Source organism: Callithrix jacchus, chromosome 13, assembly GCF_049354715.1.
Source record: "Callithrix jacchus isolate 240 chromosome 13, calJac240_pri, whole genome shotgun sequence".
In the NCBI taxonomy this organism is placed as follows: Eukaryota; Metazoa; Chordata; class Mammalia; order Primates; family Cebidae; genus Callithrix; species Callithrix jacchus.
This window is the reverse complement of record NC_133514.1, coordinates 13846293-13869731: the sequence shown is the minus strand read 5'-3', so window position 1 is coordinate 13869731 and position 23439 is coordinate 13846293. Positions and strand designations below refer to the sequence as shown.

Genomic DNA, 23439 nt, shown 5'->3' with positions numbered 1-23439 from the left:
AAGATGAGGCCAAAAGCATGCAAGAGAGCGAAGTCCCTGGCGTAAACGCTCACGCATAACCATCCTGTTCCCCATCTTGTAATCATAAAACTACCTCCAGAGGCTAGCCACAGAAACATCTGAACTTCACAAGTTCAGTGTTACCATCTATGAAATGCAACCATGAACTCAAAATCTTGCATTCCAGTCAGTTGTCGTGGAAAACAGCCTGCAAGCGAGATCATTATTTATTTCAGTGTATAAACGGTCTGCTTTCCTTGGTTTAGCAAAAGACCCCAGAACTCTGACTTGCGGCTGCTTGAGCCCAAAGGAACATCAGTACTGTCATCCTTTTACAGCATAAACTCTAACTTCTGCTCCGTGCAGGACCTTTTGACTTTCAAGGAGAAAATCAAAAATGAAAAAGAAAATTAACTCTTTTTCTCTTTTTTACCGTTATTGCATTCTAATTCTCTTCAAAGCAAAGTAGATGCTGCCAATTGTGACATAGGAGTTAGGAAGAAATTATTTAGCCAGATAGTGAGGGTAAGGACGTCCTCAGTAAGGTTTTCTTTTTTTTTGAGACGGAGTTTCGCTCTTGTTACCCAGGCTGGAGTGCAATGGCGTGATCTCGGCTCACCGCAACCTCCGCCTCCTGGGTTCAGGCAATTCTCCTGCCTCAGTGTCCCGAGTAGCTGGGATTACAGGCACGTGCCACAATGCCCAGCTAATTTTTTGTATTTTCAGTAGAGACGGGGTTTCACCATGTTGGCCAGGATGGTCTCGATCTTTTGACCTCGTGATCCACCCACCTCAGCCTCCCAAAGTGCTGGGATTACAGGCCTGAGCCACCATGCCTGGCCAGTAAGGTTTTCTTTTTAATGAAAAGCAGTCCTCAAATCATCTTTTAACAAAGAGCAGCCTGTAAAATCAAGCTGCAGACATAGACAAGCAAGCTGGAAGCATGCATGGGTGAATACCGGCACAGTAAGGAGCAGGCAACATGGCAGTGGCCAAGTAGAAACCCTATTTGCGTAATAAAGGATTAGGGTGGGTGACCAGCTATGTAAACGTACACCTGGTCCAACCAATCTTGGGCCCGATGTAAATCAGATACTGCCTCCTCAAGCCTGTCTCTAAAGCCCTGTGCACTCCTCCACGGCTGGAAGTCCCACTGGGGCACCCCTCTCTCTTGCAGGAGAGAGAGCTGTTCTCCTTTCTCTTTCTTTTGCCTATTAAATCTCCGCTCCTAAAGCCACTTCTTGTGTGTCTCCATACTCTATTTTTGTAAGATGAGGAACCTCAGGTATTTACCCCAGACAGCAATGCCGCTTCAATTGGTTAGGTGGGAACTTTTAGGAAAGAAGAAAAATATCAAAATGTTAAGGTTTTATCTTGTTACATCTGTATATCCAACCAATCAACCTGACACATCCCTAGGGTGCTTCTCAGGTGTCCCAAAGCCATTAGGTCCTCAGATGACACCACCTGAGCATCAGGCTTGGATTAACCTGGAAATGTTCAGCAAAGAAGCTAAATGCAAAAGAATATGCTATTGTGCAATGCTATTCATATAAAGTTCAAAACAGGCCAAACAAAGCCTTGGTGTTTAGGAGTGCATGCTTAACTGACAAACATTACAAGGCAAAACCACCAAAGTGACTACCGTCAAAATCAGGTTCCTGATCACTTGGAGGCAGAAAGTAGGAAGCATCAGGAGGAGAATGAGAGGGGCTCCTGGGGTGCTGACATTCTAGCTCCCGGCCTGGATGCTGCGACACAAGGGTTTGCTTTGATAAATCGCAGTGCTGGACATTTTGTTTTGGGTACTTTTCTGTAGTGTTGTAGTCTGCAGGGGAGCTTTTTTTTTTTTTTTTTTTTTTTTGAGACAGAGTTTTGCTCTTGTTGCCCAGGCTGGAGTATAATGGTGCGATCTTGGCTCACTGCAACCTCCACCTCCCCTGGTTCATGCAATTCTCCTGCCTCAACTTCTGGATCAGCTGGGATTACAGGCTTGTGCCACCAAGCCCGGCTAACTTTGTATTTTTAGTAGAGATGGGTTTCCCCATGTTGGTCAGGCTGGCCTCGAACTCCTGACCTTAGGTGATCCACCCGCCTTGGCCTCCCAAAGTGCTGGGATTACAGGCATGAGCCACCTGCCAGGAAGAGCTTCTAAAAAGCAAAGAGACATGTACTCCATAAACATATACACCTACTGTGTACCCCTAAAAACTTAAAAATTTACATTTAAAAAAATGTAAAGGGAGAAAAACAAAGTGTGGTGGAAAGTGAGCCTGGGAAGGTCTGTCACCACATAGTGACACAGCCAAAGTGTTTCATTTATGAATTTGATCTTGTCAATGAGATGTACCTGGTGCAACCTGGAAGGCAGAAGTGAGATGGAATCCCTTTCCAACCCCTTCACCTGTTTCCCATGGCAAGCACAGTTGGCAGGGGGCACGGGGAGGGGGCTTTGAGGGTTTCAGCAACCACATTCCAGTGTCCAGTGGGTCCTGAAAGACACTTGCAATGGCAATGGTGGTCTCCTGATCCGTAGATCACAGCTACGTGGGTATCCTTGAATCTAACACGAACCCCACACCCCCAGATCCAATCTCCTGCCTGGCAATGGGCAGGTGCATAGTAGAAAATCAGCTTTTCCTTGTAGTCACATTCAACACTTCTGTGACCAGATGTGCACACTTTTCCCCATGCCAGCCACTTCCTCCACACCAGCCCGTATCCTACAATTCAATTCAGTTCTGACAGAGACCAGCGTTAGTGCAGACCTCACAGGTTAAGGCTCAATCCCACGACACCAGCCCCCACTTCAGATGCCAGTCACAGGTAGTAAGTCCCCAGGTCCATCTGATGTGGCTACGAACTGGAGCTTCCCATGAATCCCTCCTCGGGGTCAATAGTTTGCTAGAGCAGCTCCCAGGACCCATGAAGAAGTTTACTTACTATTGTCAATTTATTACTGTGGATATTTCAGCCAGATGAAGAGGCACAGCAGAGGACAAGGTCTAGAAGGGTCCCCAGCACAGGTCCCCGTAAAATCAGCATGAACTACCCTGCTGGCATGTAGGTGCATTCACCAACCTGAAATCTCCCTGAACCCCATCTTTTAGGGATGTTTGTGGAGGTTTCATCACAATGTCATGATTGATTATAAACTCAATCATCAGACCCTCTCCTCTCCCTAAAGAATGAGTGGTGGGGCTGAAAGCGCTAAGCTTCTGATCATGGCTTGGTCCTTCCGATGACAAGTTCCCATTCAGCAGCCCAGCCAAATTCACCTATAGATAGTATACCAGATGCTCCTATCACCCAGGTCATTCCAAGGGATGAGGAGCTCTGAGTCTGGACCCTGACGTCTGGGAGAAATGCAGCCACAGCCCAGAGCGAGGCAGGCGGCTGCGGGCAGGAACCCTGTGTACAGCCACCTTGGGAGGGCTGCACTCCACCAGCAATGTTCATCCTCGATGGCTAAAGGTTTCCACTTGGAGTTTCCTGACTTTTCCTGCCTCCCATTAAGAAGCGAAATTAGCTGGTCCTGGGAATATGGGGCTTGAAAAACAAGAAGTGCTTTGGAAAATGTGCTGGGATCTGAGTGGCCTGTAATTGATGAGTTCCTGCCTCCATTGTGGTCCAGTGAACTGGGAAGATGTGGCAGGGAACCCAAACCCTCCCTAAGGGAAGACGCCTACTTCATGCCTAAGGAAGATGAGTTTTCCATCCTCTGCGATTGTGTAAGGTTTCTGGGCCAGCCCTGACATCTGGCCGCAATCTCAGCACCCAGAGATTGTTTTGTTCCACAGTATTCCTTGCTTTTTAACTCCATCCAAACAAAGAAATTGTCTTGATTCTCAATATGTTAGGGTGAATCAATACAGTGATTGACAGGAAATAATTTTTGGTGGTTTATATTTTAACTACTAAGTACTCAACTAGAATGTATAGAGTGGCCAGGAAGTTAGAGGGAATGGAAATCTTTCCGCACACTGGATGCTGTTTGAAATTATCCTGCCACTAAGGCAACAGCAGCATAAACATACTGAGTGAAGGAAAACAAGCCGGGTGTTCTCAGGACATCTGAAAATCATTGGTCCAGACCCTTCCTCAAGGAAGATAATTAAATAAAGAAGTTGGTCACTTTAGAACCCACGAAGCAGAAGTGGAAGAACCGCCCAGAGCTTTTTCAGCAACATGACACACTCAGTTGTTTGTTTTAATTTTAAATAATAATAATAATAATAATTGGCCAGACAGAGTGGCTCATGACTGTAATCCCAGCAGTTTGGGAGGCTGAGGTGGGAGGATTGCTTGAGGCCAGGAACTAGAGATGAGCCTGGGCAACATAGCCAGACCCTGTCTCTCCAAAAAAAAGGCAGTGGCGGGGGTGGGTTAGTTGAGCATGGTGGCTCATGCCTGCAGTCCTAGAGCCTCGGGAGGCCAAGGTAGGAGGGTCACTTGTGGCCAAAAGTTCAGGATCAGCCTGGGCAGCATGGTGAGACTCCATCTCTACAGAAGAAAATAAAATAATTAGCCAGGTGTGGTGGCGTATGCCTGTAGCCCCAGCTACTTGGGAGGCTGAGGTGGGAGGACTGTTTGGGCCAGGAAGTTTGAGGCTACCATGAGCTAGGATTGTGTCATTGCACTCCAGCTTGGGTGACAGAACAAGACCCTGTGAAAAACAAAAAAAGCAAACCAAAAGAAACCTGTTCCGCAGGCACAGTGAAGGGGTAGGTGGACATCAGAAGGGAACGCCCCTTCATGCACCTGTTAGTACTCTCAGCATAAATTTAGCAGCCCTCACTTGAGAACAGCCCCAAGCTAGGCATACCGTTCATTAGGTAGCTGCTGTGGAAAATAAGACTTATGTGTTTGCTTTTTTGTGTTTTGTGGGTTTTTTTCTTTTTTTTTTTTTGAGATGGAGTCTCGCTCTGTCATCCAGGCCGGAGTGCAGTGACGCAATCTCGGCTCACTACAACCTCTGCCTCCTGGGTTCAAGTGATTCTCCTTCCTCAGTGCCCTGAGTTGCTGGGACTACAGGCACATGCCACCACACCCAGCTAATTATTTGTATTTTTAGTAGTGACGAGGTTTCACCATGTTAGACAAGATGGTCTTGATCTTCTGATCTCATGATCTGCCTGCCTCGGCCTCCCAAAGTGCTGGGTTACAGGCGTGAGCCACTGCGCGTGACCTACATGTTTGTTTTTTACACTGTAAGCCTAAACTAGGAGGACTTCCATGAGCCTCTTCCCTCTGTGTGGGAAGAGACATTCCATTTTAAAGATTGCTCATGAAAACTCCAAAAGTGGGAAAACTCATTCAATTCCCTCCCTCATTCTCTTATTCATTTATTTCTTGAAAAAAATGAACCTGAGCCAGGTGCTAGAAATCATGAAAAGGTTTTTTTAAAAACCTGCTTTCAGGGAGCATTCAGACTACTTAGCAAATAGATGCAATACAATGTGGTAAGGAAATCATGAATGATAGGAAGCCTGACAGTGCTGGAGGTTCCTGCAAGATTTCGTTGGCTTGGGTCCTGAAGTATGAAGGGTTTGCATGATGATCCCGATTCATGGGCACAAGGTCAGGGTGGGACTCACCAGGCAGAGGATAGGATGGGTAGAGGCATGGCAAAAGATGCATAATCTTTGAATAAGAAAGAGCAAGGAATGCTGGGTGTGGGGGCTCACAGCTGCAATCCCAGCACTTTGAGAGGCTGAAATGGGAGGATCACTTGAGCTCAGAAGTTCAAGATCACCCTGGGCAACATGGGGAGACCCCATCTCTATAAAAAATATTTAAGAACTTAGTTGGGTGTGGGGGCACACACCTTTGGTCCCAGGTATTCCTCAGGAGGCTGAGGGGGGAGGATCCGTTGGCTTAGGTTGAGGCTGCAGTGAGCCGTGGCCGTGCACAGCACCCCATCCTGGGTTGCAGAGCAAGAGCCTGCCTCGAGGAAAAATAATAATAATAAGGCAAGAAAAAGTAACTGGGGAAACAGGAAGAGGCCAGAGCGTGGCCTTTTCTGGTGTAGAAATTAGAACTTTGTTTTGTCATGTGTTAGATGGAGGTCTCCCTGGGATTATGGAGGAAGCAGGTAATGGGAAATGGTGATAATCCAGGGGACAGATCAAGAAGGATTACACTGGCCAGTTACAGTGGGCTGTAAAGAACAAAACGATTTCTACCCCAGCATTTATGGGGTAGAGTCCATTGCAGAGCTTGTGGAGTCATGAGAAGCCTCTTGCCAAAACAAAAGGCGTTTGGTCCCTCAAGAAGAATACTGCAAGATGATCAAAAAAGGGGCTGGGCGCGGTGGCTCACGCCTGTAATCCCAGCACTTTGGGAGGCTGAGGCAGGCAGATCACGAGGTCAAGAGATCGAGACCATCCTGGCCAACATGGTGAAACCCCGACTCTACTAAAAATACAAAAATTAGCCAGGCATGGTGGCGCACGCTTGTAGTCCCAGCTACTCAGGGGGCCAAGGCAGGAGAATCGCTTGAACCTGGGAGGCAGAGGTTGCAGTCAGCTGGGATCACGCCACTGCACTTCAGCCTGGCGACAGAGCGGGATTCTGTCTCAAAAAAAAAAAAAAAAAGGAAGGCCAAAGGGCTTTCCTAGATATTGCTCATTTGTGGCAGGAACAGGCAGAGAACCGAAAACAAAGGAAGCTGGGAAGGGTATTTACCAAGCTATACCATGCCTCTGTGTTCGCACTGTGGTTAGGCTAAAACTCTAAGAAAATCATAGAATATAGTTGAAAATTCCAGAGTGGATCAAGACTCAAGGCATATCCTTTTGCACAAAAGGAGTTTGGTCCTTTGCTGTAAGTTGCTTTAAAAAAAATACTATTTTGAAAAATGTAATATATTTGTTTTGAGTCAAAATTTACATGCAATGAAATGCATAGGTTGTATGTGTATGATTGGTAAGTAACATATAACACGTGACTATCGACGTAATTCCTTTGCATGTGAGTGGAAATATTTTTGCCTTTTGATTTTCTTGACATCTTTTGATGAACAGAATTTTGTTGTTGTTGTTGGAGACAGAGTTTCGCTCTGTCACCTGGACTGGAGTTTGGAGTGCAGTGGCACAATCTCAGCTCACTCCAATCTCTACCTCCTAGGTTCATGTGATTCTCTTGCCTCAGCCCCCAGAGTAACTGGGATTACAGGCACATGCCACCACACCCGGCTAGTTTTTATATTTTTAGTAGAGACAGGGTTTTGCCATGTTGACCAGGCTGGTCTTGAACTCCTGACCTCAGTTGCTCTGCCTGCCTCAGCCTCCCAAAGTGCTGGACCACTGCACCACGTCAGAAGATTTAATTTTAATAAAATCCAATTTAACATTTTTAATGGTTAGTTTCTTTTTTATCAGTTTCTTAGAGAAGTTTTAAGTTCACAGCATGTTGAGCAGAAAAGATGGTGTTCCCCTGTACTTTCTGACCCCCACATGCACAGCCCCACCAGAGGAGTGCATTTGTTATAACTGATAAACCTACATTGATGTATCATGTTTTACCCAAAGTCTGTAGTTTACCTTAGGGTGTTGTACATTCCATGCACTTGGATACATGTACAGTAGCATGTATTCAACATTACAGTATCACACAGAGTAGTTTCACTGCCCTAAAAATCCCCTCTGCTCCACGTATTCATCTCTCTCTCCCCAGTAAGCCCTGGAAACTACTGATCTTTTTACTGTCTCCATAGTTTTCCCTTTTCCAGAATGTCATATAGTTCCAGTCACATGGTATGTAGCCTTTTCAGATTGCCTTTTCACTTAGTGCTATACATTTAAAGTCCTTCCATGTCTTTTTAAGGCTCAATAACTCATTTCTTTTTAGCACTGGATAATATCCCAGTGTCTGGATGTAACATTCACCTACTGAAGGATGACTTAGTTGCTTCAAAATTTGGTAGTTATGAATAAAGCTGCTATAAGCATTCGTGTGTTTTAAACATCCTGTGTTGACGTAAGTTTTCAACTCTTTTGGGTAAATATCAAGGACCTAGAAGGTTAATGTTGTATCCAACGCCATCGAAGTTTTCTCCTGCGTGACCTTCTGTGAGTTTGAGTTTACATCTTACACATTTAGGTTGGTGATCTATTTTGAAATAATTTATTCCAGCATCACTTACTAAAAAGACGGTCCTTACTCCATCGTATCACCCTTGCTCCTTTGGAAAAAAAGTTGACTCTGTCTGTGTGGTTCTACATCTGGGCTTTCCATTTTGTCCCATTGATCAATTTGTCTATCATTTCACCAATACACACTGTCTTCATTATTGTAGCTTTATAATAAGTATTAAAGTTAGGTAATGTCGGCCAGGCATGGTGGCGCATGCCTGTAATCCCAGCACTTTGGGAGGCTGAGGCAGGTGGATCACCTGAGGTCAGGAGTTCAAGACCAGCCTGGCCAACATGGCAAAACCCCACCTCTACTAAAAATATAAAAATTAGCCAGGCGTGGTGGCATGTGCCTGTAGTTCCCGCTACTCAGGAGGCTGAGGCAGGAGCATTGCTTGAACCCGGGACGTGGAGATTGTGGTAAGCTGAAATTCTGCCACTGCACTCCAGCCTAGGTGACAGAGTGAGACTCTGTATCAAAAAAAAATTAAAAAGTTAGGTAGTAGTGCCAGTCCTCCAGTTTTGTTCTTTTCAGTCTGTTGTGTAGACTATGCTGGCCGTTCACCTCTCCACGTAAACTTTAGAAGTGGTTTGTTCAGATCTACAAAATAACTTGTAAAATTGTGATTGAGATTGTACTGAATTTATAAAGTTGGGAAGAAATGACATCTTGACAATATTGAGTCTTCCTTTCCATGAACATGGACTATCTCTCCATTTATTTCTTTGATTTATTTCATCAGTGTTGTAGTTTTCCCCATATAGATCTTGTATATATTTTTTAGACTTATATAGAATTTATTTCATTTTGGAGAGTGCTAATGTAAATGCTACTTTGTTTTTAACTTCAAATTCTACTTATTCATTGCTGGTATATAGGAAAGCAATTCATTTTTGTATATTAACCTTGCATTTTGCAGTCCTGCTGCAACTGCTTCCAGGGGTTTGAGGGTTTTTATTTTTTTAAAGATTTTTACAAATTTTCTACATAGACAACTGTGACATGTGCAAGCAAAGATAGTTTTATCTTTATTATTTTCCTCCTTCTAATTGTTTTGCATTTAATTTGCTTCCCCTCCCTCTGCCACCAGCTACTTAATGGTGAACATGTGGATAATTGATTTAAACCTCTTTTCTTTTATAATATGAGCATTTAAGGCTATAGATTCCTTCTAAGTATTGCTTTAGCAGCATTACACAAATATCGGCATATTCCTTTTCCTTAGTGAATGCTTCAATTTTTTCCTTGTATTTACTAGTTTTCAAAATAATGAATCAGTTCCCAAGCATCCTCCAAAGGAAATCACGTAGCTTTAAAAATATATATCATTTTGAATACATCAATTTCAACAGATTTGATGGATTTTAATTCATTGCAACTTTTATCCTCACTGACATTCACTGTAACATCTTTGGCCATGGTAACCTTTCCGAGCTGGCCTCCGATCTTGTTTACATGGTGTTCATAATTTTTCATACCTTCCTCTTTTTTTTTGTTCTTTTCTTTTCTTTTCTTTTCTTTTTTTGAGACAGAGTTTCGCTCTTGTTACCCAGGCTGGAGTGCAATGGCGCGATCTCGGCTCACTGCGACCTCCGCCTCCTGGGTTCAGGCAATTCTCCTGCCTCAGCCTCCTGAGTAGCTGGGATTACAGGCACGCACCACCATGCCCAGCTAATTTTTTGTAATTTTTAGTAGAGACGGGGTTTCACCATGTTGACCGGGATGGTCTCAATCTGTTGACCTCATGATCCACCCGCCTCGGCCTCCCAAAGTGCTGGGATTACAGGCTTGAGCCACCGCGCCCGGCCCTTTGTTCTTTTCAAATGGAGTCTCACTCTGCTGCCAGGCTGGAGTGCAGTGGCGTGATCTTGGCTCACTGCAACCTCCGCCTTCAGGGTTCAATTGATTCTCCTGCCTCAGCCTCCCAAGTAGCTGGGACTATAGGCATGCGCCACCACGCCCAGCTAATTTTTGTATTCTTAGTAGAGACGGGGTTTCACCGTGTTGGCCAGAATGTTCTCCATCTCTTGACCTTATGATCAGCCCACCTCAGCCTCCCAAAGTGCTGGGATTACAGGTGTGAGCCACTGCGCCCAGCCCCATAGCTTCCTTTTTAACTCATATGACATGTTCCACGTGAATTGTGTACACTTTTCACTGCAGACGTGGCATAGCCATCTCATCAAGAAGCCCTCATGTCTTTCTTTTGAAAGTGGAAAACGGACCGGGCGCGGTGGCTCAAGCCTGTAATCCCAGCACTTTGAGAGGCCGAGGTGGGTGGATCACAAGGTCAAGAGATTGAGACCATCCTGGTCAACATGGTGAAACCCCGTCTCTACTAAAAAAAAAAAAAAAAAATACAAAAAATTAGCTGGATATGGTGGCGCGTGCCTGTAATCCCAGCTACTCGGGAGGCTGAGGCAGGAGAATTGCCTGAACCCAGGAGGCGGAGGTTGCGGTGAGCCGAGATCGCGCCGTTGCACTCCAGCCTGGGTAGCAAGAGTGAAACTCCGTCTCAAAAAAAAAAAAAAAAGAAAGTGGAAAAAGGTATTTCAAGAACATAATCTGAGTGGTGGGGATAATCATTGCTTCTTCAGGTGTGGCCACTGTTTCTAGGCCTATTTCTTAAATTGATTTTTAACCAGTTGCCTAGTTTTAACCGCACGTTCACCTCCACTTCCAAAAGTAGCTCCTGCTGCTGATTCCTAAGCTTTTTTTGAATCCTGTGGCCTTCCTGCTTCCTGCTCAACACTCAGCTTGATGGAATCTGACCTCTACTCCCCACTCTAAGTCATTCACTGCTGGGCATCCGCTTTCCAGTTCCAAAAAGCCACCGTGGGGCACGGTGGCTCATGCCTATGATCCCAGAACTTTCAGAGGCCAAGGTGAGAGGCTCAGTTAAGCCCAGAAGTTTGAGACCAGCCTGGGTAACATAACAAGACTCCCTTGCTACAAAAAATTAGAAAATTAACTAGAACTGCTGGCACTGCCTGTAGTCCCAGCTACTCGGGAGGCTGAGGTAGGACGATGGCTTGAGTCTGGGAGGCTAAGGTGACAGTGAGCTATGATCGCACCGCTGCACTCCAGCCTGGGCAACAGAACAAGACCTGGTCTCTAAAAAGGAAAAAAAAAAAGATGTTTACTTTTTTCTCTGCTTCTGATAGCCCATTATTGTAGGTTTATGTTCATAAGAGACAAAATTGCTTTATTCTTGTTTCACAAGGGTCTTAGGAGGGAGTGAAAGAAGGTATTTGTCTAATCTACTATTTTTAGCTTTAAAAGGCTCTCATTTATCTTTGTATTCCTGGTATACTTATTTTTGCTGGTCTATAGTAAACATTTATGGAATATAAAGAGAGTTATCAAGAGAGTTACCCTCTCTTGGCCTTGCTTGTGACAAGATGGGTCAGACCAGGAGATGCTGGGATAAGTCGTTCCAAGACACGTTTCTTTTCACTTCTGACTTTGCCTGGCAATCACTTTGGCACTTGGATCTGAGATCCCAAGGCTGTGCTCCCATGAAGATCTCTAGATTCAACAGGTGTCTGGCTCATCTGGCCTTTCTGGCTCCTTCTTAGTTATTAACCTTGCTACCCCGACTGACTGATTGCTGAAACTACTCCCAGAGCTCTGGTTCCCAGGCAAAGTCACCGGTCAGGTGTCAGCTGCAGCAGAAACCCTCACAGCTGATCAAGCCCTGAACGTGCTGACTGCTGAGGCTGGTGGGCCTTAAACAGGAAAAAAACCTTAGGAAACAACCATTCCCATCCATCTGTGAATATCCGACACGGAATGTCAGCAACCCGGATCTCCTTTTGGCTTGATGGAATCTGACCTCTACTCCCCACTCTCAAGTCCAGAGGAGAAGACTCTGCCAGAATTATAATTTATCAAAACACGTTCTATTCTAAAGGGAAAAGGGACAGGGACATTATTTGTTGGGAAAACATTCTGCTTTGCATCATTGATTCTTCATATTCCAAATAATTTGTGGGATGACTGAGTTACTGGAGTTTTCTTGCAAAGGGAGAAAAATAAAAACTCTTATAGTTCTCTGGAGGAGTAGCATAAATTAAAAGTGGAAAACGAAGCAGCAGTGATACATTCCATTTACCTTCAGCAAACACTGCACAGGGAAAGGTTGGCTGCAGAATCCGCGGTACCAGAAATCAACGCTGACTCTTTTTTCAGATGTGACATATTTTCCACAGAACTTGATTTTCATCTTTGCTATGACTGCCTGTGGCCACTCGGTTCCTGGAAACCTACCATGCCAGTTCTTTACTAAGTGGCTTTGGCAAGGTCTTTGCTAGCATTTAATTACAGTGAGAAAACTCCAGAGACTTTATTAGCTGTATAAAGAATTATAGAGATATTAGCCTAAGTTGGACGAAGTCCAGAGCAGCTGTACTGCTCTTCAAGTACCAGGGAATTTCTAAGAGATATATTATGCGAACAGAAAAGTAACCTGAGATTCTAACCCTCAATTATGTTAATACTGAACATTTTCCTATTTTGTAGAGTAGCTGTGTTCCTGAAACTGGCTGTGCAGATCTGACATCTCATACCCAATCCTCCTTCCCCGTTCACATATTTTGAAAATACTTAATCTCATTTATGGCTAAATGTCAATGTATATATATATATTCTTTTTTGTTTTTTATTTTTATTTTTTAAGACAGGTTCTCGCTCTGTCACCCAGTCTGAAGTGCAGTGGCATAACTGCAGCTCACTGTAGCCTCGAACTCCTGGGCTCAAGCAATCCTCCAACCTTGGCCTCACAAGTACCTAGGACTACAAGCGTGCATGACCATGCCCAGCTTGCCCAGCTAATTATTTTTTTTTTTTTGGTAGAGATGGGGGTCTCACTATGTTGTCCAGGCTGGTCTCAAACTCCCTGGCTCAAGTGATCCTCCCACCTCGGGAAGGATCCTCCCAAAGTGCTGGGATTATAGATGTGAGCTGCTGCACCAAACTTCAATGTGTATAGATTTTTTTTTTTTTTTTAGACAGGGTATCACTCTCTCACCTAGGCTGGAGTGTGGTGGCATGATCACGGCTCACTGCATCCTTGATCACCCAGGCTCAAGCAATTCTTCCACTTCACCTTCCGAAGTAGCTAGGGCTACAGGCACACACCACCATGCCTGGCTAATTTTTACATCTACATATTTTTGGTAGAGATAGGGTTTTGCCGTGTTGCCCAGACTGGTCTCGAACTCCTGGACTCACGTTATCTGCCCTTGTCAGCCTCCCAAAGTGCTGAGATTACAGGTAGGAGCCACCACACCCCACTGACTCAATATACATAGCTTTACTTTCAATTCTACTTCTCCAAATTTTTTTGACAAGTACTTAAATATAAAAAGAGTAAATATACTAAGATAGCTATCTATTCAGAGGAGTGTTTATTAAATATTGTGGTAATGAGTATTTGTTTATTATTTTTATTTTTGTATATTAATAGAATTAAGTCTCAGCTTCACCCAAAATGTGCAGTCTGGCTCACTTCACCTGGCTTAACCTTCCAAAATATATTCGCTTGTAATTCATACATACTGCCACTAGGTGGTGTGGTGCTTTGGCCACTGAAGGAGTTTAGTATGCTCTTTCAAAATTATGTACAGCAGCTAGCGGCTCTAGCCTGTAATCCCAGGACTTTGGGAGGTCGAGGCGGCATATCATCTGAGATCAGGAGTTCGAGACCAGCCTGGCAAACATGGTGAAACCCCCGTCTCTATTAAAAATACAAAATTAGCCAGGCATGGAGGGTGCATGCCTGTAATCCCAGCTACTTGGAAGGCTGAGGCAGGAGAATTGCTTGAACCTGGGAGGTGGAGGTTGCAGTGAGCCAAGATCACGACACTGCACTCCAGCCTGGGAGACAAGAGCAAAAACTCCGTCAAAAACAAAAACAAAATCATATATAAAAATACTTCATTGTTGAAATAAGTACAATCATATTTTCCATTAATCATTCAATATGATCATTTCAACTTAATTTAATTCTCAACTTATTTCAGTGCTGGATTAGCTTACATCAGTGTTTCTTAAAGTAAATTTTGTAGAGCACTAGTTCTCCACACAACAGTTTTCTATGCTTCATAAGAAATTACCACAATCTTAGCAGCTTAAAACAACAAACATTTAGATTTCCACATCCAGAATGTGTACAAGGAGCTCCACAGTCTCCAGCAAAGCCAGGATAACCAGTGAAAAATAGATTTCAAACCCCAGCACTTAAAGTCTCCGGAAATTGTCCTAGGAGTATATAGCAAATAAACATTTACTCAAGAAAACGGAGTAAAACTTGGCAAGAACAGTGGGAGTCCATGGCATTTGAACCATAACTCCTTCCTTACCTGGGGTTGACTGTGCAGAAACTCCAGTCTAGGCGGGTGAAGCCAAGAACACAAAGCTCTGTCTCCCCTCAGCTCCCGCTTTGGGGTATGGTACGTTCCCGGGAGGGGCAGGCCACAGAAATTTTCATCAGCTGTGGGTTGTAGGGACTAAATTCCAGGTGAGTCCACCAAGAGGTCTGATGTTCGCTTCTTCCCCCAGCCCCCACTGGCAGGTGCAGATTCTCCACCAGGTGCATCACACTGAGAACACGGAGGCTGTGCTCATCCTTGTTTGCAGGGTGGAGGCTCCACGCTGAGAGGGGTGGATGACGTCATCCTTTTCTATCAGGAAGTGTAGAGTGGGGGATAACAAAACGGGTCAATGTGGGGGGTGAGAAGGTTTTGCATTTCTGCTATAAGGAGGTCAGTTCTACATTAGTTTTATTGCACACTGGTGTAAGATCCATGAAGTAATGATTGCTTATGCATGTTGAAAGCTTGGTGCAACAGATGGGGTACTAGACTAGAGACTGGATACCTTTCACCTTAATTTTGTCATTTACCAGCTGTGTTAGGTAATTTACCTAACCTCACGTGCCTTCGTTTCTTCATTACATAATGGGGATAATAATGACTGCCTTAATGATCTCACAGGGCAAATATGCAAACCAAATCAGATAACTTGTAAGCTGCCTTAAATTGAATGTAGGGGTTTATTTTTATCGTTGATGATGACAGTGTAGATGGTTAATCACTAATTGACTGAAAATAATTGGCTTAAGGAAGCATAGTTATTCAATTAAGTAATCCTTGATTGATTAAACAGGTTTAAACCCAGTTCTTGTGGTTGTTCATTACCATGGACATAGAACGATCAGTTATACACCAGGATGGTTGTTCTCCACCTTCAGTGTGTTTTAGAATCACCTAAAGAGCTTGTTGAAATGCAGACTTCAGGAACCCCTCCCCAGAGTTTCTGATTCAGAAAGCCTGGATCAGGGTCTGAAATGGTGCATTTCTAGCCACTTCCCAGGAGACACTGATGCTGTTAGTCTAGAGACCACAGTTTGTGAACTACTGTCTTTGGTGAACAGGACATTTTCAGTCTTGTTACAAATTGCCATAAGGACCCTGAAAAAAAAATTCAGGTAATATGAAAAGTTTTTTTAAAAAAAGGCACCTGCCCTAATCTGGGAACTGCTAGAAATCTGCAAGAAGGAAGGAACGTCGGAGCTGAAATCTGGCATAACAGTGGTAGGTAATCAACATAGCAGGGTGGCAAGAGAGAAGAACTGCTGGACCAAAAGAAGAATGTGCCAAAGGCTCTGGGGCTGGATGGAGCGTGATTCTCGAGGCTTCTGAGGAACGGAAGGCCAGCGTGCTTGGGTGAAGGTGAGGGCAGTGGAGGCACCGGAAAGGCAGGTGTGAGAAGCCGGCGACAGCCCCTGCAGACTCGGAATTTCATTCTGAGAGCAATGGGAATTTGCTGAAAGGTTTTCAGCAAAAGAATGCAATGACCTAATTTGTGTTTTTAAAAGTCCTCTCTGGCTGCTACACGGAACATCGGCTGGAAGCAGGCACGGGTAGAAATGGTGAGACTAGCCAGGAAGGTACAGGTCCGAGAGATCTGGTGTCAAGGGCTGACTGAGAAAGCCTCAGTGAGGTGGGGAGCTGCAGTCGGGGACTGAGGCTTTTCCCGGAGAGGCAAGAGAGGCAGATGCCACCTCCCAGCTGGGCAAGGTGCAACGTTCAGTGAGCTGGAGGGTGGAGGACCACAGTGTGATGGAGGGGATGGGTACAGGGACATCCTGATTTCACTGGGGACTTCCTGTGTTTAAATTTTTTAACTCACACTAGAATTCAGGAATTTTTTCTTTTTTTGAGACAGACTCTTGCTCTGTCGCCCAGGTTGGAGTACAGTGATCTCAGCTCATTGCAACCTCTGCCTCCCAGGTGCAAATAATACTTTTGCCTTAGTAACCCAAGTAGCTGGGAGTACAGACATGAGCCTTCCTGGCTGATTTTTGTATTTTTAGTAGAGACGAGGTTTTTCCATGCTGGCCTGGCTGGTCTCGAACGCCTGACCTCAGATGATCCGCCCGCCTCGACCTCCAAAGTGCCAAGATTACAGGCATCAGCCACGACACCCAGCTAGAACTCAGAATTTCTCTTTATTTGGAGAATATACATTTCTAAGAATTTTGAACCACGCATAGATCCACATAATCACCATTACTATGAGGACACAGGACAATTTCATCTCACAGAAAATTCCTGAGGATGTCCTTGGTAGTCAGATCTTGTCCTTACTCCTAAAACCTGGCAACACCAGTATCATCTTGGCCTCTACCCTTACCTTTTCAAGAATGTCCCGATGTGGAATCATACAGTGGGTGATCCTTGGGACCTGGCTTCTTTCACTTAGCACAGCGTATTTGAGATTCATCTGTGCTCCTGCATGTGCCAATAGCTCATTTCTTTTTATTCCTAAGAAGTAGTGTGTTGTCTGAGTGTACCCCTTCATTTTGGCATTTATGAATAACACTGCTACAAAGTGTCATGGGCAGACTTTTATGTGAACCGAGAGTTTCCTTCCTCTAGGGTAAATGCCTAGAGTTGGGGTGATGTCTCATATGAGCTTATGATTAACGATATTTTTAAATTTTGTTATTTATTTATTTTTAATTTTTTTTTTGAGACAGAGTCTCACTCTGTCACCCAGGCTGGAGTGCAGTGGTTAAATCCCAACTCACTGCAACCTCTGCCTCCTGGGTTCAAGCGATTCTCATGTCAGCCTCCCAAGTAGCTGGGAATATAGGTGCACACCACCATGCCTGGCTAATTTTGGTATTTTCAGTAGAGATGGGTTTTCACTATGTTGATCAGCGTGGTCCCGAGCTCTTGGCCTCAAGTAATCTGCCTGCCTTGGCCTCTCAGAGTGCTGGAATTACAGGTGTGAATCACCATGCCAGGCCTGTCTTATTTTTTTAGAGACAGGGTTTCGGTCATCTCACTGAGGTTGGAGTGCAGTGGCGCAGTCATAGCTCACTGCAGTCTTGAACTCCTGGGCTCAAAGGATCCACCTGACTCAGCCTCCCAAGTAGCTGGAGTCCCAGGCGCGTGCCACCACGCCTGGCTAATTTTTATTCCTATTCTTTGTAGAGGCAGGGTTTCACTCTGTTGCCCAGGCTGGTCTCAAACTCCTGGCTTCAAGTGATCCTCCCACCTTGGCTTCCCAAAGTGTGGGGAGGGAATGCAGGTCTGAGCCAACTCACCTGGCTTGTTTATAAAAAACAGCTCAACTATTTTCCAAAATGGCTAAGCCATTTCACATTCCCCACAGAGTACAGAAGTTTCAGTTGCTCTGTATCTGCCTCATAATTGGTATTGCCAGGTTTTGGTTGTGTGTGTGTGTGGAAATTTTGACCATCCCACTGGGTGTGTAGTGGTGTGGTTCTGACAGTGTGGAGTATCTTTTCATGCACTTATTTGATCCATGTGTATCTTCTTTGCTGAACTGTCTTCTCAAACGTTTTGCCTAATTTTTAACTGGGTTGTTCTTTTCCTTACGCGCAAGCTGGCCAGATTGCATTTGAGAGGCCTTTGTGATATCTGGATGATAATGGAGGCCCCTGTAGACACACACTTGGGCTTCAGAGATGTTTCATCTGGCGGTGTTCCCTTGAGCGTCAGTGGCACATAGATGCATGGGATAGTCCAAGGAGTGCTTATAGAGCAGAGCTTTGGGGCATTCCAGCACTGGGTGGCCAGAGAGGAAGGTGAGCCTGTGAAGGATGCTGAGGACAGGCAGCAACAGACGTCAGAGGGAAGCCTTAAACGTGTGGTTCCAGCAAAGCCACAGGTGAGGCTTTGCCTCTTCCTTGTTTTCTCAAATGGAGTCGCACTTTTGTTACCCAGGCTGGAGTGCAGTGGTGTGATCTCTGCTCACTGCAACCTCTGCCTCTTGGGTTCAAGTGATTCACCTGCCTTAGCCTCCTGAGTAGCTGGGATTACAGGCACCCACTCCCTGGCTAATATTTGTATTTTTAGTAGAGACAGAGTTTCACCATATTGGCCAGACTGGTCTCGAACTCCTGACCTTAGCTGATCCGCCCACTTCAGCCTCCCAAAGTACTGGGATTACAGGCTTGAGCCACCGCGCCCAGCTGAGGCTTTGCTTCTTCTACAAACAGAAGAAGGAGGCAGACAGCAGAGTTGAATGCTGATCAGATGTGATAAAAGCTACTAGAAATGTTTGGTGTACCGGTGCAGACGTCATTGGTAGGCCTAGGACGGTTTCAGTGGCCCTAAGTGGGGGATGGATGGGACCATGCTGAGGACGGAGTGGTGGTGAGGAAATGGAGTCAGCAGGTCAACTCTTTTTATTTTCTAATTTTAAAAATTAATTTGTTTTTCAGAGACAGAGTCCTGCTCTAAGGCCCATGCTGGAGGGCAGGGGCGTGATGATAGCTCACTGGTCTAACTCTTGGGCTCAAGTGATGCTCCTGCCTCGGCCTCCCAAAGTGCTGGGATTACAGGCCTGAGTCACGGTGCCCAATCCAGGTCATCTCTTTTGAGATGTGTCTTTAAAGAGGAGACAGATTAGCAAATTTCCGTTTACTAATCGATCTGTCTACTCTTTAAAGAGGATCAAAGAAATTGCATTCTTAGGCTTTGGCAAACTTTGAGAATTTCTACATTAAGACATGACTCTTTTCATTTACTCAAGAACTCAGTGTTTGCGGGCCCGTTATGTGCCAAATACTTTGCTGAGAAAGAAAGATGGTTACAATGGAGGCCCCCGGTGACAGGCACTAACTGTAGACGGCCCTCTCATCTATCAGCTCGAGCAGAGCAAACACTTCTGTTTATGACATTAAGGCACAAGAGTGTTCTTACAGGTAACATCTTTCTGTAGAAATTGTGAATTTTGTCTTTGAGGTTATAAAATACCAGCTCTGCAAGGGAACTGAGAGATCATCTAATTCAAATGTAGGAATTTGCGTCCCAGAGAGGCCAGACAGCTTGCCCAAGGACCCACATCTAAGTGGTGGATTCAGGGACAGAGCCCTTATCTTCTGCTTCCCAGTTCAGGGAATTTTCCACTACCCAGTGCCAGATGATACACCCAAGTGTCAATTTCTGCATTTCTAAATTCACATGGCTTACCCATTTATTTAAGTGGCAATGTTAATGAATTCCATGAGTCCGTGCTTATTTTCCATATTCTGCCAATTAGTTGTGGGTTGGGGGTGATCCATTCCAAGGCCCTGGATTATTAAGTGCAGCATCAGCTGTTTTTTTGGAGGTAATTCATTCCAAAGCTTGGACCAGTTACACCTAACAGAATTAAGGGTTGGTTGAATTTGTCTCTAAATGTCTTTGAATTGAGAATCAATAGTCCTGTCTGCTCTCCCCATAGATGGCTACAGGAGCAGCTGGGGCATGGGGGATGTGGGGTCTCCACACACTGGGAAAGTGGGCATCCTGAGGGGCGCAGGGGTCAGGCTCAAAGCAGCCCCCTGTTACCTGGTGGATGACAGGCTGGAGCGGTCTGTTTTGGGAGTTGGCCTTCTTTTGTGATTCCATCTAGAAACAATAGTAAAAAGAATTTGATTATTTCTAACCTGCCCTCCCTCCGTCACTCTCCCAGCCCTAAGCAATCTGGATTGGGCTCCTACCATCTGGGAAATATCAATTTCACTTGGAAACCAGGAGCATCTCCTACCTCATCTAGAACTAGTTACTTCCCCAGCCAGCAGCACGTAAAGGAGAAACAGAAAAAGTGTATATCATCTATCTATCGTACAAAACAGCCATTGTCATGCCCCCAGATTCTGGAGATCAGATTAATCTCGGGTGGCCTCTGCCATCCAGCCTAATCATTTGAGGAGGCAAAGGTTTGTCCTGCACTGATCTGTCTAGCAGTGTGGCTCTGGTGATGGCATCTTTAAATATCACAGCCCAAAACTGTAGGGGAGGAAAACATCATTTCCCCTCTCTACCCTTCTAAATTCTTGGCTGGGACCCTGTAACAAAAGACAGATTAGTGAGAGAAAAATGAAGAGAAGTTTATTAACATGCATATCTCATATGTGCATGGGAGAAAGCTCAGGGAAAGAGTAACTCTCAAAGAGGTAGCTTACAACTCCTGTTTATATGGCATCTTTAACAAAGAACAATACATTTTTAGAAGAGTGACAAGGGCCAGGTGCAGTGGCTCATGCCTGTAATCCCAGCACTTTGGGAGGCTGAGGCGGGTGGATCACCTGAGGTCAGGAGTTCAAGACCAGCCTGGCCAACATGGTGAAACGCCATCTCTACTAAAAATACAAAGAGTAACTGGGCGTGGTGGTGCCTGCATGTAATCCCAGCTACTCAGGAGGCTGAGGCAGGAGGATCACTTGAACTCAGAAGATGGAGGTTGCAGTAAGCCGAGATCCCACCATTGCACTCCAGCCTGGGTGTCAGAGCAAAACTTTATCTAAAAAAAAGTTACCAGACAAAGAAGGATCCTGAGTCTCTAGGGGTGGCAAGGCTAATATAGATACAGGCTAGTTAGTAAAGTTTGTCATGCGGATTTCCCTTGTGTGACCCAGGCTGTGAAGGGTCAAAAGTCATCTCCAGGGATCAACTTCGTCTTTCCTGGTGGAGCGGGGAGGAGGGACACCTTTGCAAATTTACGTCCTGCTTTTAGGCATAGTGGGGAGGGCAGAGCGCTTTCCTTGTATTTGCTTCTTCTTAATTGCCTTCAGCTCACAGTAATTCTTATGTCAAAGGGGTGTATTTTGGAGTGCTATGTTCTGCTACCCTTTGAAAGCCTTTCCAAACTCACACATTTAGATTATTACCAACAAGGAAACCAGGCCCAGGGAAATGAAATATCTCACATTCTATACATTTGTGGCGGTGCCTGCCTGCTCGCTCTGCTGTTTCACCACCTGCAAAAGGGAGATTGAGTGCTTTTAATATCCTTTCCACCCCCGGCATTCAATGCCCTGAAAGTCTCTTTTAGCCTTGCTATTCAACATGTGGATGTGGACAGCACCCTTGCAGCATCGCTGGGACCCCACCCCAGACTGCATTTCAACAACGTGCACATAAGATTTAGAAGACTCACATAAGCACAACTCTTTTTTTTTTTTTTCTTTTTTTGACACGGAGTTTCGCTCTTGTTACCCAGGCTGGAGTGCAATGGCACAATCTCAGCTCACCGCAACCTCCGCCCCCTGGGTTCAGGCAATTCTCCTGCCTCAGGCTCCTGAGTAGCTGGGATTACAGGCACACACCACCGTGCCCAGCTAATTTTTTGTAATTTTTAGTAGAGACGGGGTTTCACCATGTTGATGGTCTCGATCTGTTGACCTCGTGATCCACCCGCCTCGGCCTCCCAAAGTGCTGGGATTACAGGCTTGAGCCACCACGCCCGGCCAAGCACAACTCTTATAAATCGGCTTTAGAAATCTAGTTGCTCTTGGCCCTAAACATTCTGCATATTTCCCCTAAAGCTTTCAGTTGTCTTTCTCTCATCAGCCTGCAGAGGTCAGGAGAGAGCCGACGGCGGTCTTAATGAAGGAAGGAGGGAAGGCACCGCTTTTTCCCCCTGGCTTAATTTACTCGGTATTCGGCTTAACTTTCTTCCTATTCTACCCTTCCGTCTTCAAGTTCGCTTAAGCTTCCTGGCCTGTTACCCAGTAACACTACAAAGAAATGGGCTGTTGGTGTATTTTGAAGCCGTCCACAGGACACATACTCCAGTGTGTGCCCTTCCAGAAAAAAGCTGGACCCAAGGGTCCGCCTGTCTCACATGCAGACTCCCAGGGCGGGATCAAAAATGCAGAGATCCCACATTTCCTTGCAAATCCAGGTAAATCTGTGGTTACTATTAAACCACTCTAACCCTGTGATGGAATGAAGCGTGCTTTCTTTTGGTTCTACGATCTCTTGTAGATTGTAGAAAATCTACAAAAATCTATTTATCAAGGCATTTCTGTTGTATTTTATTGTTGATCAATTCGCTATAATTTAAAATTCTAATGACCACCTCGCCCATAAACCAAAGGCCAATGTCTTCCATGTTGTTATACAAATGATGTTCTTTGTAAAATGCTTTAGAGTTTGTAAAACCCTTTCTATTTCACTTTTTAAAAAATCTTCATAACAAGATGTATTGAACGCCTCCATTTGTAAAGGTGCTGCTGAGGCAAAGGTTTCTGGTCAGTTGTGGAACTGAGACTTGAATCCAGGTCTTCTAATTGCATTTTCCATAAATCTTTCCATTTTACTAAATGTCCCTCACTAATTATAATAAAGTTTCCGTTCAATGAATGACATCAAGGTGTAGTTATCCAGCACTGAGATGTTTTATTTGGGGATTTAACATTTTTATCTGATAATATTTTGTTCAGCAGTGCAATTTATCAGCAATAACTGATTAGATATTATCATATCTAAAGATTTCCCGGCTGGGAAATCTTTCCCTGCGGTGGCTCATGACTGTAATCCCAGCAATTTGGGAGGCCGAGGTGGGCGGATCACCAGGTCAAGAGATTGAGACCATCCTGGCCAACATAGTAAAACCCCATCTCTACTAAACAAAACAAAAATTAGCTGGGCATGGTGGTGCGTGCCTGTAGTCCCAGCTACTCGGGAGACTGAGGCAGGAGAATTGCTTGAACCTGGGAGGTAGAGTTTGCAGTGAGCCGAGATCATGCCACTGCACTCCAGGCTGGCGCCTGGTGACAGAGTGAGACTCTGTCTCAAAAAAAAAAAAAAAAGAAGAAGAAGATTTCCCTTTGTGATTAGAAAGAAGCTACTTGGAAAAATGAAGTTTAAAAGTAATAATCCCAAACACCACAGGATGGGGATATTCCTTAGAATGCAAAGTTGACACCCCTTTCCTCTGTCCATTCCTGTCACGCTGAGCCCCCACCTCCACCATATAAATTCTCTTTTCCAACTC

The 23439-nt window shown here is 44.9% G+C and overlaps 1 protein-coding gene across 1 annotated transcript in view; it reads right to left on the bottom strand.

Moving 5' to 3' along the window:
- PBK (PDZ binding kinase) overlaps nucleotides 1–14740 on the bottom strand; it is a 44106-nt gene extending 29366 nt beyond the window's left edge. The window contains exon 1 of the mRNA XM_054243717.2: nucleotides 14499–14740. The gene's annotated coding sequence lies outside the window, so the exon portion shown is untranslated. The remainder of the gene's footprint in view (nucleotides 1–14498) is intronic.
- Nucleotides 14741–23439: the final 8699 nt, after the last annotated feature.